Source organism: Dermacentor andersoni, chromosome 1, assembly GCF_023375885.2.
Source record: "Dermacentor andersoni chromosome 1, qqDerAnde1_hic_scaffold, whole genome shotgun sequence".
NCBI classification, from domain to species: Eukaryota; Metazoa; Arthropoda; class Arachnida; order Ixodida; family Ixodidae; genus Dermacentor; species Dermacentor andersoni.
Genome location: NC_092814.1, coordinates 121,448,895 through 121,466,185, shown reverse-complemented (window position 1 = coordinate 121,466,185; position 17,291 = coordinate 121,448,895). Strand labels below are relative to the sequence as shown.

General features: G+C 43.8%; 1 long non-coding RNA gene across 1 annotated transcript; it reads right to left on the bottom strand.

Annotated features, from left to right (window-relative positions):
- Positions 1 to 769: 769 nt before the first annotated feature.
- On the bottom strand, positions 770 to 16,037 carry LOC126544047 (uncharacterized). Its single transcript, XR_008608714.2, has 3 exons — positions 15,894 to 16,037; positions 13,091 to 13,241; positions 770 to 1,512 (listed from the first exon to the last, which is right to left on the bottom strand). It is a non-coding gene; the product is annotated as an uncharacterized lncRNA (long non-coding RNA).
- Between the last annotated feature and the right edge of the window lie 1,254 nt (positions 16,038 to 17,291).

Here is a 17,291-nt window from a genome sequence, read left to right as displayed (position 1 = left end):
ACAACCATCCATCAGCGGTTTTGACACATCTGACCTCAAATGCAGCTGGGACACATACGCTGATATGATTTTGCCTTATGCTTAAGCTACTTTAACTCTATAGATGCCACCATCGTTCTTGCGTATGCACATCACTAAACACTGAAAACTAGCCTAAGACAGCTCCACTGTAAAAATACTTAAGATACAGCTGAAACAGATGTTGCAGTTCATCCTAAGCACACACACAGAGTGCACAGAGTAAATTGCAGTCCACTCATTTTGCTCAGCTATTCTCAACCTTTGAACACCATGCCTGTAAATTGTTCTGCATTTACAGAGTCTGAAGGACCATTGTTTTTTGACACTATAATAGATTAGTACTAGCATACTATACCATGTATACTGGTCGTAGTAGTGCACTTAATAAATATGTTTAACTGAAATACTGCAACAAATGTACTATTCTATTTTCTTTGTTCCACATGCTGAGTAGATTGCACTGCATGTGCATCTTATGCACCAGCAGACTTTCACTGGCATGAAAATGCATGGATTCATATGCAAAATCCACATATCCAATTTCCGCAATTGAATACAGCCAATCAATGCCACTATTGCCTTAGTTAAACTGCACTATAAATGGTTGCATGAAATACTAATGGCAGCAGAACCAAGTGCAACAATGTGTGAGATTGCATATTGAGCAAGGAAAAACAGCATGCAGAAAGGCTGTTTCCTGTCTCTACACAGACACAACTTTCTATAATAGCTCATAGATACTTAAGAGAACAGTAAAAACACAGTTTATTTAATAAATACAATTGTGATGGAGTATGGTTGCCATGAACACGACTAACACAGTGGGTCCTTAGTAAGTTTGCAGAGAACTTACATTATTAATGCAACAAAAATAAAATTGTTTTAGTTAAAATTGTAAATGCTATGTTCTTAAAGAGGTAAAGCGGCTGATTAGCTTTTCTTTGAAAGCATCACCGTATGTAGCACACTGAATTTTCAGACAAAGCAAACATTGCTAAGTCTTGGACAGAATTGTAAGTTTTTTTAAAAGACAGCAAAGGTACATTAACAATGCTCTCTTTTGAATAAGTCTTTCCAGTAACCAATGTTTTAAAATACTTATTTTGTCTAAATAATGGCTGCGAAAACTACACCACTCTTCACATTAGCTTATAGAACAATTTCTCAAAATACACACACACACACAACTGATTTGTGGTGCTTGCAAAAGTTACTGATTGGAATTACAACTGAACTTCAGCTGGTCTACCGCAAAGAGCTCGTTGTGGGCCCTGGAGCCATGTTTTGATCAGCAGGCCTACCATTTCTGCTAACTGGAAATGCTTGATTTTCACTCTGGAATACTTGGTTGCATTCTTCTATTCACAACTGGGATTCCCACGCAGAAAGTTGGTCGATGAGATGACGGGTGCGGATCTTCCATCTTTGTGCCATGTCAGGGAAAGATGCAGCTGCTTACACGGGGACTGGCGTGCTATTGTTTCAGGTATTCTGCACCAGTTAAAGAAAGACGTTAAATGTAAACCAAACTGCACATCAGAATTATTGCTCTCTTTTAAAAGCAAGCAGTGCACCTAGGAAAAATTAGAGTACAGACACAAAAAATTTTGTATCCCACTTCTTTGCTTTATTAGGTAGCTGCCTGACAACACCCGGCGTTCGTGTTGTCTTTCTCTTCTCGTCCGTGTTCAATTGTGCAATGGAACGATGTTTCATAATGCTAATCACAACCAACTATCCCAGCTGTCCATACTTAGGTAGCTGCCGACCACACAATTAAGACATGGAGCCTCAATCAATTCCTTGAGCAGCACTAATATATTACATCACATTTTATGTAAATAGTTTAAGATGTGCACCAAGTACAGCACTACTTTAGACTTGAAGCAGGAGACTATCCACATTACCAAAACCAGCTGACACTCATGCGGTTCCACAAACAACTCAAGCACAAGCCATTTGGCTCAATGCAGTAGTTGACGGTCTTACGATGACAGTTTTGCTAAAAGCTTTCAAAGTGGCCCTTCTAATTGTGCACTTCTTTTGGAATGCAGGACTCCTTCCCCTGTTATGCTGTTCGAGTGTTGAATAGTCTTTGCTTTCATCAGCATGGTCATAGTGTGCGTTAGAGCACTGCACAAGCCTGGTTTTTCAGCCTGGGCCCGGCCCGGGCATACATGACCAAGCCCAGCCCGGGCCCATGTTACTTAGCCTGGGCCTGGCCCAGGCCCAGTTCATTACTAAGCTTAGCAGGGGCTCTGTATGCATGACCAAGCCCAGCTCAGGCACACTGGAGGAAATTTGTTGTTGTTGATGATTATTGGTCCCTTGCCCTGTTTAGCGGGTGATCAGACCGAACATGCGGTGTGTAATACATTGAAATGTTACTTTACCTGCAATGATAGTTTAGCGTTTAAGCTGTTGCGCTGTTAAGCTCTAGGATGTGGGTTCGATACCTGGCCATGGCGGCCGCATCTCGATGGGGACGAAACGCAAAAACACCCGTGTACTTATTATGGAATGCATTGTAATCATCTCGTAGTTCTGGCAAGCAATGCGTCAGAATATAAACAAAATATGTTGCTTATGCGTTACATGCAAAGTCATTACAATAAAAGCATAGTGACACTCGCCGTGGTTGCTTAGTGGCTATATAGTGTTGGGCTGCTAAGCACGAGGTCACGGAATCAAATCCCGGCCACAACGGCCACACTTCGATGGGGGCGAAATGCAAAAACACCTGTGTACTTAGATTTAGGTGCACATTAAAGAAACCCAGGTGGTCCAAATTATTCCGGAGTCCTTCACTACAGTGTGGCTCATAATCAGATCAAGGTTTTAGCACGTAGAACCCCATAATTTAAAAGTATAACGACAATAAAACATAGCAAGAAAGTTTTCAAAACAAAGTGTACAACTAACATGAAGAAGCGGATAGAAGCAAACCCAGGAAATTCTCTTTAATGCTCTTGTCTACACTTCACGTTCGAAACAATAATATTACAAGTTCTTAAAAGAGGCTCCTGATTAATAATTTGTTGCAGAAGACAAAAAAGCTTAAGGTGGTGGTGAACAGAAAGCAAATGCAGATGAAATGCAAATAGTTCATATTGCGACTGTGACATGAAATGTAATCACAATGTACAATATGAATTACATAATCAAGCTTTCATGCACCATGCTTCAGGCTATCAGAGATAAAAGGTTCCTCCCTTTTTTATGAAATCAAGATTGAAAATACACTTAAAATAACATGCGCTGACACAACAAGACTGCAGCCGAAAACAATGCCACAAGAATAGCACTGTACGAAGGCCAGCAATGAGCAAAACTCTACATGTTCTTGTGTAAAAACAACAGGTTGTCCAGGCCCTCCGGCTTCAAGCAGGTCTTCCCTCTTGGAATACATACCCAGCTGCACTAAAATTGCGTTCGCTACTTACAGACTGTACCTTATGTGTCAGCCTCACCTTCATGGGATTTAATCAGCTACAGTATATAAGCAATAAAAGATCGAAAGCTTTGTTTCTCTCATGAGAACATCAGTGGTCTGGCCCATTGCCTGCGCTGTTATTCTTCTGCTAGTGAGCATGAATTTACCTGGATCGTACGATTTTGTCCTGTGAGGTCCTCTAGCATGTGAATATATATATAGTCAAATTCACGAGCATACAGCATAATATAAATGCACAAGTAGAAAGAGACATCATTACGTTAGCACTAAAATATTATTTTAGTATCGAGATTGGTAATAGTGCAATCGCAAAAGCTGTAACAGGGGAACTGTATGAAGAGCGGTTTTTGCATAATTTATTTTTCTTTATCCGGAAACAACATACGGTTTTGTGAAAGAAAGAATGGGAACTTTATCTGTTTTTGTTTTCTTTGCTGATGTATACTAAGAGCCAGCTCTTTGCATGTGTCACTTCAGCTTGGCACAGAGTATAGCACATAAATGTTATGCAATGCTTAACATTTCTGTGTGCTCAGAGGCCCGACTTATGTCCTTTATTTAGCGAACCCGAGCCGAGCCTGGGCCTGCCAAAAAACACTTTGGACGGCCCGGGCCTGTGCACTGCTCTGGTGTGCGTGCACACGTCTGTTAAGTTTGGTACCATGAGACTGCCACATCAAGTTCCGAAGACATGAATAAACTTCTGTTTCATGTCCAAAGCCATACTAGACTTGGCATATGTTTTGAATGGGGGTGGCGGGGGGTATTCCTTAAGCACCCACCTAGTGGACTGTCCATTTTGGCTGCTGCTGAAGTGCTTATTGGCTAGGGCTGGGGTACCAGTGAAGAGGAGGCACGTGCCCCCAGCAAGTCTCGCCTTCCACCTCCTCACTGGTACAGCTCCAGCAAATTAACGGTGGATGAGACGGACAGTCCACGAATATCCTTCCTAGACACACTAAAAGGTAATCTATTAATTCTAATAATACTATATTATTGTACAAGGAATTGAGGTTCCATAGCATGATTACGAAGCAGCGGTAAACCACAGGACAAAGAGAGAGACACAGACCATGGCGTTGTACTAACAACCAAGTGTCCTTATTCTTTTAGTCAGCATGTATATATACTCTACCACTATCCCAAAGCACAAAAGCAACAGAAATTCAGCATGCACAGGGGAAATAAATTGTAATCAATGAGATAGGTAGGCTAGTTCCTTCGGGAGGAGAGAAATGAAGGGGAGGCTTACATACGCTTCACCGCTATTATGGATGTGAAAGGTTTCATAAATAAGGCGTGCACGGTCATCATGGTATTTTGACAAGTAGGTCACATCTTTTAAGTATAAACCCCATGCAAGCGATCTTGCACGCGACAGCGACAAGCGACGCGATGGAGATGGCTGTCGCGTTCGCTCGTCGCCTACAAGTTGCACCCCATGCGAGCGATGACTTCAAGCGACGTCTCCCCAGTGTTGCCGGTATGAGGGCAGCAATATAGGCGCCGAAACTAGCGTGACGCGTGCTTTATTAACTTAAGTTGATGTATTTTACTGTAAAAAGCAGCATAACTATTTCTGAAAGTCTTGCAGTAGATTCTTATCCTTGCACGTATAAAAATTCAATTGTTTGCTCGTTCCGTGCGACAATCGGAAGTGCTGGAGTTATGTACGTCCAGTTCCGGCTTTGCGCTATTGGCTAGTCGCTCATAGCACTTCCGGGCGACGAGCGACGGATTCTAGATTTGCAAAACCGAGCGATCGCGCGACAAGACCGAGCGATCTGTTCAAGCGACGGCCCGATCCGTCGCGCGAAGCCGTCGCTCGTCACTGTCGCGCACAAAATCGCGCCAATGGGGTTTAGCCTTAAAAGATGGCTTGCAGCCGCATTCATTGCAGTGAAGTGACAACTGACTATCTCTAGCTTGTTTTGGTCCTTGTTCGAGTGTTTGCGCATGCGGTCATTGATGCACCACCTTGTTTGACCAATATAGAAACACTTGCATGAAAGAGGAATCTTATAAACAACACAGTCACAACAGTCAACAACAAACCTCTCCCTGTGCTGCTTTTTTAATTCTCGGTCACCCGAATGACTTGGTGGCTAAGGCTATCTAACTTATTTTGGGCAGTGAACAACGTAATGCCTGCCCTGTTGACAACCTTTTTGAGATTATGCATAACCTGGTGCAAATATGGGATAACCGCAACTATTTGCCGTGAGTGATTCGCAGATTGAGCGGCTGCCGATTGCTTTCTTTTAAGGCCTGTTGCGAGGCTTTCAGTGATGCTAGTTTAAAAGCGGTAATGGGAAACATGCGAGCTTCAGCCTGGCTACTTGCGATTCGAAGCTTGCATTTACTTGGTGGTCACAGGATCTGATGAGGGCCACCTTCATACAAGATCTTGCTATTATCGCGCTTGCTTATCTTTGAGTACGCTGAGAAAAAGGGGACAAGTCTCTTATGAGACCGAGGAGAATAACCTTAACATACATGGTTGTTTAAGAACAAGAGCTCCAAGTCTAAGAAATGCAGCTTATTGTCTGACGGATGCTCCGTGGTCAACTCAAAGACACCTAATACTGAGCGGAACACATCATATATTATAGCAGGAGCAGGCTGCGCATCAGCAGTGTTATTATTATGAAAAATTAAACAGTCATCAACATATCGCATCACTTTTACAGTGTTCGTTTGGCTGAGTTTAGCTTTAAGATTGCGGTCATAGCAGGCCAATAAAATATCACTTTGAACAGGGGCAACACATGAACCGTGCACACACCTTTCTTTTGTATAAAAAGCTTATCCTTCATGCTGATGAAAGTGGAAAGCATATAGAACTTTAAGAGTTCTAAAAACCTGCCGACATTGATGCCACATGCATTCTGAAACTTAAGAACACCATATTTGTCAATGCAATGGCCAACTTTGATGCACACATCTTCTTGAGGCAATAAGTAATACAAGTCTTTGATGTCCACAGAAAAGGCTTGGACAGCCTTTGGACATTCTTCACAGAGAAAGGTGGAGACAGTACCTGGCGTCTTTATGAGGAAGGGGTCATCGATGTCGAGGAGGCACAAAAACTTTTGCAGGAACTTGTCACTTGTCATTGCCAGGTTTCGCACTCAGAAACAATGGCCCAGAAAGGGCACAGTTCCTTGTGAGTCTTGGCACTGAAAAACACAGAAAGGCTGGTTTCTTTGCAGGACTTTACAGAGGAGGCCAGTTTTGAGAGTCTGGCTTTTTTTGCAAAGCTGAACAGCCCTTGTTTTCACCTTCACAGGAACCACTCCTTGCACTTCCTTGAAGTTGCCTAGAATGGCCAAATCTGCTTTGTTCTTGTGCAAACCACTAAGCATCACGACAAATCCACCTTCTTTGTCAGACAGGAGCAGCTTAAGCCCAGCTTCTCGAAGGACAGTCACTGCTGTGCGGAGCCGAACTATGTTGCCTTTCTTAACTTGCTGGGGCAGGCAGTCAACACTTTCTCTGATACATCTGTCAGCTTCATCTGTTCTTGCTCTACCAGCAGCTGTCCTGACGAGGCTGAGCAGTTCCGTCTTGTCCAGAACAGGATGCTCACAAAATTTAGGGTCGAGCTCCAGTGAATCAGCCACATTCTTTGGGATTGAGGCGTCTCTGAGTATCATGACCTCTTGACCTTAACCTGGATTCCGACGTCTTCTCCTAAGCAGATGAACCACCAAGTTGCCCTACAAGAACACGACTGTCTAGGAGAAAAAGAAACGAAAAAAAAAAAAAAAAAAAAAACACCGACCACAGCGTTGTGGTCTGCATCCCTCTTTTTGGCCTGTTGTTTAGTGCTATTTTCTGCTCGTAATCATGAACCAACCAGCTCAAATGCGTACTCTCCTGTAGTTCCATAGCATATTTCCTGGGTTCACAGCTACTCATTATTGGTATAAAACATAACAAAAATTGTGCAACATACCCTTTAAGAGAAAAGAAAACAACTAAGTACTCTTGTCAGAACAATGACAAATGAGCTCATCATTGTTGTTTGGATATCATATTCACATTGGATATGGTAAATTTCAACAAAGAAAGGCCATTTTCCTTACTAACAAGTAGCACAACACAAAAGTTCCTTTCCTGAAGCTGACACAGCATTTAATAACAGTTCAAGAGACAACATTGCAATTTGGCAAGGTAGAATTCAGGTGTACTTACATCTAAATCAAAAGCTGGAAGGCTCTATTTCAATAAATTCAAGTATTGTTCACTTCCCTATGTGTAAAAAAACAGAGCAAGCAGGGCCGGATTAATAAAAATGGGGGCCCTGGGCTAATGCGCATGCGTGCCCCTTTTCCCTATACTGATACCCCTCCCCGCCCCCTGTCGCCTGCTACGCTACTGAAAATATGCCGTTTCATTTTAATTTCACCAAATTAAAAAGAACAAGTGCGATCAACAGGATCGTTATTGTTATTATTATAAGGAAAACAACAAAACTTGCTTGAAACACGTGCTGTTGTAAACACCAACACATATGTTCACTTTGTGATTAATCTGCATTCTGTTTTCAGCAAAAGCTAGGCTTTAAGGAAAAGTTTAGTGCACTTAAGACAAACAATAATGTAGAAAAGACAACACAGCTCAGATGTCGATTCTTCTGAAGCTAGGCTTTGTTTGCATCACTAAGTTTAATCCCGTGAGGAGACGCGTGGTTGTATCCAAACCATTCTTTATTAAAATTCAAGCATCCCAGACTGCAGCAATCATTATACATGTTACTCTATAAATATGCAATAGATGTATACGATACTTAAGGCAATACAAACACCATAAAAATGCACTAGAATACAGATGAAAATTACCAACTGTAATAACAAAACATTATTTGAAAATATTTTCGTTAAAGGTAAGACAAGCAAGGATGACACCAAATAAACGTGGCACTATAAAAAACAACAAATATACAGTTCTTTATAAGCATGCTAAATATACCAAGAACAAACATGAGACGAACAACGAAGATTGAGATATCTTGAATTACACAGCTCAGCGTTTCATTGGCAACGTGGAGGCTAGGAGGCGACACAACGAACTTATTGGAACTATTCATGTATAGCGCAAACAGTCCTCTTTTAAAATGGCATCTTTCGCGCCTTCGCTTTGGCAAAATCAGATATAGTCTGTTCGAAGGATAGATCACAGAGGTCACTTTCAATGGACATGATAGCAAGCGAGTTCACCTTGTCATCAAGGAGGCTCGAACGAAGGTGATTTTTTATCAGCGACAACTTGGAAAATGATCATTCGGTCTCACAGTTTGCCATGGGTATGCTTAAGTACATTCGCAAAGCAATAGAAAGGCTCGGAAACACATCAATAAGCTTTCTTTTGTGCAGCAACTTCATCATTCCCAGGGGACTCGTGTCCAGGCATACAGAGTTGTGCAGAAAGTTTGCAAACTGAACAATTTCAGCGGAAAATGCTGGCTCCAAATCATTTTTGTAGGTTTTCACCAACTTCTCAGCCTGCTGTGCCAGAGAGGCCTCGCTCCCAACTTCTGTCAGCAATTTTAAGAATCCGAATCTTTTGCAGAGTTCAGCGTAGGCAGCCTTTCGCACTCGCAAAGCAGAGCCTAGACTGTCAAGTACAACATTGTAGGTCTCTACGATAAACATTTTTCTACCTTGTAGCGCACTATCGCTTTTTCCGTCCGGGTGCTTACTCAAAACAATGCGTTTGCCCTCATCCTGATAACATTGATTGGTACTTAGTGTGCGTGCTCTCTTTTCGAAGGTATCAAAGAGAAAGTCGCAAAGAATTAACAAAGCCTTCTAGAGAGCTCAGCAGGTCTACAGCAGTTCAAATGTCTAGGCCTGGTTTCTGAAGTGCTACGCTCGTTTTGTCAAAGCGCTCCAAGATTTCACTCCAGAAAATCGCCATGAATGCAGTCTCTAGTTTTGTCATTTTCTTGAACCGAGAGTGCGCTTCGTTCCTAGTGTCACCGTTTTCTTCCTCGTTCTTTGATATAGCTTCAAGGCAACACAAGAATGCATTGAAATTTTTCAGAATGGCCTTACATGATTCAGCGTGTCTTGACCACCTCGTCTCAGAGAGACTTTTCAAAACAAGCTGCTGGCCAGTTCCACCCATGCTGTCCAAAAGATACCTCCACCGCTTAGGTGAGGCAGCAAAGAACACATACAGTCTCTGAATTACGGTGAAAAATTTGACTGCCTCAAGGCAACTGTCAACGCTACACGCGCCAACTAAGTTCAGTGAATGACCAGCACACGGGACGTAGACTGCCAATTCATTCAGGTGTTTGATTTGAGCTTGCAGTCCTTTGTATTTTCCTGACACATTACTCGCATTATCATAAGCTTGGCCCCTACAATCATCAATTGAGATGCCATTGGTCGTCAAGAGGGACATCACGGTATCGAAAAGATACACGCTGGTATGCGATTCAATTGGAACAAATCCAAGAAAGCGTTCGTACACTTTCCCATTTAAATAGTACCGTAAAACAACTGACAGCTGATCAACGTGAGTAAGGTCTGGAGTCGAATCAACAATTAAAGAGAAGTATTTTGCGTGTTTCACTTCGTCAACGAGATGTTCCTTGACAGCCTTTGCCATATGCTCGATAAATTCATCACAAATGGCTTTTGACAGATGCGATGGGTGACCTTTTCCTTTGTTCCCGTAGCGTTTGATGTGCTCCTCTAGAAAGGAATCAAACTTGGCAATGGCTTCAGGCACGCCCATATAATTGCCATTTCTCGGTGAATCAAAAATCTCCTCACTGCCCCTAAACGCTAGGTTGCACTCAGCTAGATGCTTAACTACAACGACTACGTGCTTCAACACCTCTGTCCAGTAAGCGGTCTCAGTGACAAGATGCTTAACCAGCTCCTTGTCAATTGTGCTGCCAGAGTTAGAGCGGGCGAGCCATGCTGCCACGTAGTTCCGGTGCTCGACGCAATTTTCATGTGCGCAAACCTTTTCTTCTGCTTTTTTCCAATCAGAAAAGCCGTGCGTGGTGAAAGCACTGGGGTTGCTTGAAATCGAAAGTAGTTTGCACATGAAACAGTAAACGGAACCATCGGACTCCGAGTACATTAACCAGTGTCGCTCGTACGCCTCCCCATTTACAGCCTTTCACACGAAAAGATGAGGTGACATATAGCGTTTCTGAGTTTTGTATTGCCTTTCGGAAGATGGAAAATTTTCTGCCCGATTTTGAAAATACAATGGCCCTTTCTCAAGGCATACACTCCGAAAGCTGTCAGTAATAACATCCGGCCACTTAGCAGGGTCACTTCAGAGAATCTCGCAATGTACCTCTTGCTGCGGGGGTGTCTGTACTTCTCTGTTGCCGCAATGAGAAGCAGTCTCATTCGTCCTCTCGAGGCACACTTTGTGGGTGGGAACATGATTATTTGAAGCCAAACTAACAGGAAACAAGTGAGTCGGCTCTTGGAGTGTTGTTTCCTGGTGCTCGTCAGTAGAAGGAGGCTCATCGGGGAGATTTGGCACCTGTTGATCAGCAGTAGTAGAAATCGGGCGTGGCGGACCGGACACCTGGAGCTCTGTGGCAGGAGCCCGGCCGAGTAGCACAGACGTTGCTGACTCAGGAACAGGACAGGGCTCGGTTAGCGTCGGTTGCTCAGAAATATGGACGACCGAGGTTGGCATTGTTTTCACAGGATCCAGACAACCAAGATGAGTCAAACCTTGCTTCTTGCCAGGAAGCTGTGGTGATGGTGTTGGCAAGTCTTCCACAGAAGCACAGTCGGTACTATTGGGAGTTTGACACGGACTCTGGGTAGAGCGATCATACTGCTCCGCGGAAGCTGCATTCAGTAGGCACTTTGTCACCTTTAGTAGCTTCTTTTCACGCTCTTCTATTTCTAACTTCACCTTTCGTTTAGACGCACCACTTTGATGCTTCCGATCGAGCATTTTCGCATGAATGGATGCTAATTGTTCACCGGGCACTTCGTCAGTCCGACGCGACCGCAGGTGTCCAACAGTGGCCGTCCCGATGACTGGCGCACGCTGCCTGGATGGTCCGTGGCTGGCCGAGAGTGGTGCGTCCCCCGGGAGCTCTTCAGCGGGCGGGCTTATGCAAGCTTAACCGGCGGCTCGGGTCTGAATCGCAGCTCGCGATCAACTTCCTTTTATAGACACGCGCCGCGTCTGTCTGTTACTAGCGCCAAAGCAGGCGTTCACATATGCATATAGTTCCTAGTACAAATTCTCTCCTTCTCCATACAAACTCACTCCTTCTCCCGTTCCGGTCTCGTCTTTTCTGGGAGCGTCTGTTCTGGGAGGTTCTAGATTTTTCTTTCACCCCGTCGACGCCGAGCGCGAGAACGAAGGGGAGAGGGTGACTCCTAGCGCGGGCGAAGTTACGCGCTCTTTGTTGCCTCTGAGTCATTTTTTTCTACTTTCTGGAAAGTTTGGCGGCCAGTCTGACCTACTTTTTCCGTGAAGCGCGCGTGAGGGTGCGCAGCCACTAGACAAGAATGGGCCCTGGAGACAGGCCTTTGTGTCCAGCTCTCCAACTTACCCCTTCACTCTTCCACAACCCTAGCTCGAACAGTGAACATTCCATGCCCCACGGCATGCAGACAAAAGCACATGTGACGTCTTCTTTCCTTTCTTGCCTAGACTCTGCCATCAGACTCATCATCATCCGCTATCGGACTCATCCTCCCCCGCCCAAATTACCATCATGGTAAAGAAAAGTCAAATGGGAGGCACTGTTGGGTACTGCAGCACATCCTTTCTATGAGAAGGACAGCAAAGGAACTATTTGAGAGGTGGAGGGTGGCGTGGTGCTGACGAGGGGCAAGGGAGATTTAGGTCCTCATCCCACATTACATGTTTTAGGTGTTTCCCCCTTGCCCCTCCTCTCCAGACAGCACTAGACAGATGGACTGACAGGAAACTACGAAAACTCTTCGAAGCAAATGCACTTCGCTTCGTAAGAAAGAGGGCCCCGCTGGGGTGTCGAGGGATTTCTGTTTTTGCAGCTCGACAAGCTCTCCCCAAATGATCAGGCTAAACGCATGCTGTTACATTAGGCGGGGGGCCCCCGTCTGCTCGTTCTGGTTTTCTCGCTTCATACATGTCACTCGAAGTTCCATTTCCCATGGTTCCATATACTAAGCAGGTTAGAATAAATGGGCCCCCTTCTCCTACTGTCCGAGGTGAGGCCCTGGGCTGCAGCCCCCTTAGCCCCCCCCCCCCCTAATCCAGTGCTGAGAGCAAGCATTCTATGTAATTAAGGTCATAAAATGCATCACATTTATCTCTGAGTTGCAGATGATACTCAAGCAGCAGTTTTGTTAGCCGTGCTGCTACTGTTGTGATAGCAGAATGTGACAGCACACTGGCTCAAGCGGGGTCGTTCCTAGCAGCCTCTGAAATTCAGACAACACTAATCAACACACGCAGGTAGTACACATGATTACATAAATTAGAATGGCATAATCTGAAAGGAACAGTGCAAATGTGATAGCTCATTATTCTACAAAGAAAATGCACCTTGCGTTAGCCTTGTTCATGCTGGAAAAAAATTGTCATTGCCTTTTCTGTGCAGCCAAATGAATTCTGCATACATACCTTCAAGCTGACATTGAATGACTCGCATTCAATTTCTCCTGAAGTGAGAAAGGGCACCAGACTTTCTTTACTATTTGGCACAGATTGTGATTTAAACAAAGACAGCTTGCACAGAGTTTCAAATGCGACCTGCCAGGTGAAGACAGGTGCTCTGAAAGAGAGAGGGAGAAATTCATATGCTGAGAACAACAAAAATTAACGATACAGGCTACATTCACTTTCATTAAACATTACTTAGTGACATAACACTGCAAGTGATACAGCTGTCTTGACAGCCACACAGGTTAGTGCAGTACATAAACTATAAGTAAAAATAGAATCAAGACTAACTGAAGACTAGGATTTATTAAAAAAAATTTTAATTGTATGCATTCTACAGAAGCTATACACGCAAAAGTAATTTAAAGTTTACCATGATTTCCAGATAAGCATTTTATATTTCACACTGGAACACTGAGAAAGGCCAGACAGTACTAAATTTCTTAAGCTCGTAGTCTCATTTAGCTAATGCAGAAAGGTTATTGTGCACTCAGAACAGCAGTGCCTGACAGATTTTTGAACTACTGCTTTTTTCATGAAAGTTGCATGTGAATTGTGCAACTGAAAAGCCAAAACTGTTTGGTGTGCTTGACACTTAGACGAACCTGAAATATTTGGTCTGGCCCTAGCCGAGATTTAACACTATTGCTTACACCAGCCATGTCTCTCAAGGCAGCATAAAGTTCGTCATTCCATTATCATTTGTCTTATCAGAAACTTTGAGAGCCTTTCTCTGGGTCTGTTTACCTTTCATATGGTTCACTCACTGTGCTCTTTGTTGTCTCTGTTCAACATACATGACATTTGAAAGGAACCTATTGAAGGACTTAGAAGTATGTTCAGCACAAGAAAGTGGCTAAGAGTTTAATGTGTCTTCATAGCACGTGGGGGATCTTCTTCCCAAAACCTTACAATATTAATCATTGTGTTTGCTGTCTCGTGCACCACTCTTGTTATGTGAAGCTACAGCCTGAGCTGCTGAGGATTTTGTTTTACTACCTTGCAGCTGCCCTTGAAACAGCATCGCAAACTTTCCTCTTTACTGGCATCATTATAAAAAAAAAAACGGGGGGAGGGGCTCAGCTGTAGGCGACCGTTGGTTTTATTTGCATTAGCTTCATGCCCGAAAGTGGAGTGGATACACTTTACTTCCATGAGCTAAATGTGAGGCCATTAGCAGGATCTTTTTTTCTCGATTTGCAAAGGATAACGTAAGGTGTTGAGGAGACTTGCATGAGAAATTGTGCTTACGCGTATTTTTCGTCAGTAGCTGCAGCCTGCATGTGATGGTTATGCGATCATGTTTTACTAGAGTGCATAGTGATGAAGAATACAACGGTTTAACATCACGACATGGCTGATGATCGACCACCGCATATACAGTCTGAATACACAGTTCTCATAGCAGCCTCAAAGCCAGTACTACAATCACGTCGCCAAAAAGGTATTTATAAAATATCATCCTAACAAACTTAATAAACTTGCACTCTGAAACAGGTTGCGTCAATAACTGCATGAACACAACAACCCAAAACATTAACTGACGTCCGTTCAAATCGTGCAACATGGTTTTCAGCAAAATAGAAACACTTCAGACATAAAAATTATGCAGATCCCTCGCACTGTGGGAATCGATGTAAGCGAAGCTTTCTGTGCTGTTTGTTTTGATTGACGATAATTAGTGTGATGTTGCCGGCGAATGTTTAATTTCTTCAATGTTTTGTCCAACACAAGAGTGGTGAGTTGATGTTAAACGTTACCTTGCGTGCACCACTGCTGTTTGCCTGCATAGCACACAAAACACAAAGGGAGAGGTGTTTGCTTGAGACGTTGTTGTGCGCCATATTTCATAGCCTTTGAGAGGGTTGAGCATTGTCATTGCCTCACATGGCACATCGCATCGTGGCAGATGCATTAAACATGAATTGGATTATGGGGCTGTACGTGCCAAAACTACAATCGGATTATGAGGCAGGCCATAGGGGCGCACCCCGGATTCATTTTGGCACCGTGGTGTTTTTAACATGTCCCTAAATCAAAGTACGAGGGCGTTTTTTATTTCGCCCTCGTAGAAATGCAGCTGCCTCGGTCAAATCTGCGACCTTGAGCAATGCCATAGGACTGAAGTGTTGATTTGACGTGCGACCGCTTCCATTGTGTCGCCTAGACCGTGTGGTGCGCTTTAATTAATACGGCTCTGCTTCTGCACGCCCTGCATAAGTTGTCCACTAGACATATTTGCATGGTTTTACTTTTTAGAAATAGCAGAAACGCACCGTACCGTACCTTGAACTTATGTTTATCCAGCGTTTCCTTGCGTTCTCACGTCACCTACCCCCCCACCCCCCAACACATTTTGTATATGGGAACTGTGAACAAAGAAAGACACTTGTTTCGCGACTGCATCGGTTCTACTGGTTCTACCCATTCTCTGCCTCTTCTCCCCCCTCCTCTCTTCCATTCTAACTTCCTTCCCTCTGGACTTGCTCGTTGTAGAAAGGTAAGCGCTTGCGGGGGGTCACGGATAATTACAGCTGTCGAAGAGGCTAAATGGCAACGACCCGGGAGCTCCAGGGGGCATTGTGCACATTCGACGCGGTGCGGTCCAAACGAGTCCTTCGCGTCTCTTTTCTTCTCTGCCACGCTCCTTCCATGTATACGTGCACAAGCTCTGAACCACTCCCCGACGCGGTGTGCCGGACAGCAGCAGTGGGAAAGACGAAGGAAAAGGCAAAGAAAGCTTTGCTTTAATAAAAGCACTTACTGAAGTTGTTGCTGCCGTTCCTCCTAACACGATCCAAAGTTCTCCACCATAGAATAAAGAACTTCTCTACTCGAATACTCACACCACAAACCACGAACGAACCGCCAGCGGAAGTTTCAGATTTGACGACAGAAAAGCGCGATTCACAGGGTTGCCAGATGGCACCAACAAAAATAGCCAAATGATCTTAATATCTAGCCCTAAAATACACTCTAAGCAATGCCTAAGAAAAGTTTGCACCCTTTGAGTCGTACACTCTTAGGCAAAGTTACAATCTGCCTTGATGCCTTTCCTTTCTTGAAAACGCCGCGCCCGCTACTTTCCTGTCGGGAATGCTATCATGCTGATAACGCACATGCCGTTCGTTACTGGAAAGTACCGGGCTCGCAGCGTTAAAGAAAGGAAACGCATCAAGGCAGATGACGATTATCGTTGTGTGGCAGAAGGGGCACCCAAAGGGTGTAACTTTGCCTAAGAGTGTACACTATAAGAAAATCACATCCATGACATCAATCAGGTTATCGAGAAATCTGCAGAGTACAATAAGCTTCTCTATATGGCTTTCATAGATTACGAAAAGGCATTTTATTCAGTAGAGATGCCAGCAGTCATAGAAGCATTACGTAATCAAAGGTTACAGAACGCTTACGTAGATACCTTGGAAAATATCTACAGAGGTTATACAGCTACCTTAATTCTACAGAATAAAAGCAGGAAGATACCTATAAAGAAAGGGATCAGACAGGGAGACACAATCTCCAATGCTATTCACTGCGTGCTTGGAAGAAGTATTCGAGCTATTAAACTGGGAAGGCTTAAGAGTAAGGATCGACGGCGAATATCTCAGCAACCTTCGCTTTGCCGGTGACATTGTTCTATTCAGCAACAATGCAGATGAGTTACAACAAATGATTGAGGACCTTAACAGAGAGAGTGTAAGAGTGGGGTTGAAGATTAATATGCAGAAGACAAAGATAATAATCAATAGCCAGGCACGGAAACAAGAGTTCAGGATCGCCAGTCAGCCTCTAGAGTCTGTGAAGGAGTATGTTTACCTAGGTTAATTACTCACAGGGGACCCTGATCATGGAAATGAAATTTACAGAAGAATAAAAATGGGTTGAAGCGCATTCAGCAGACATTGTCAGATCCCTACTGGAAGCTTACCATTATCATTAAAAAGAAAGGTGTACAATCAATGCATTCTACTGATGCTGACATACGGGGCAGAAACTTGGATAGTGACAAAGAAGCTCGAAAACAAGTTGAGGTACGCGCAAAGAGCGACGGAACGAAGAATGTTATAGCATAGCGTTAAGGGACAGGAAGAGAGCGGTGTGGATCATAGATGAAACAGGGATAACCGATATTCTAATTGACAGTAAGAGAAAGAAAGGG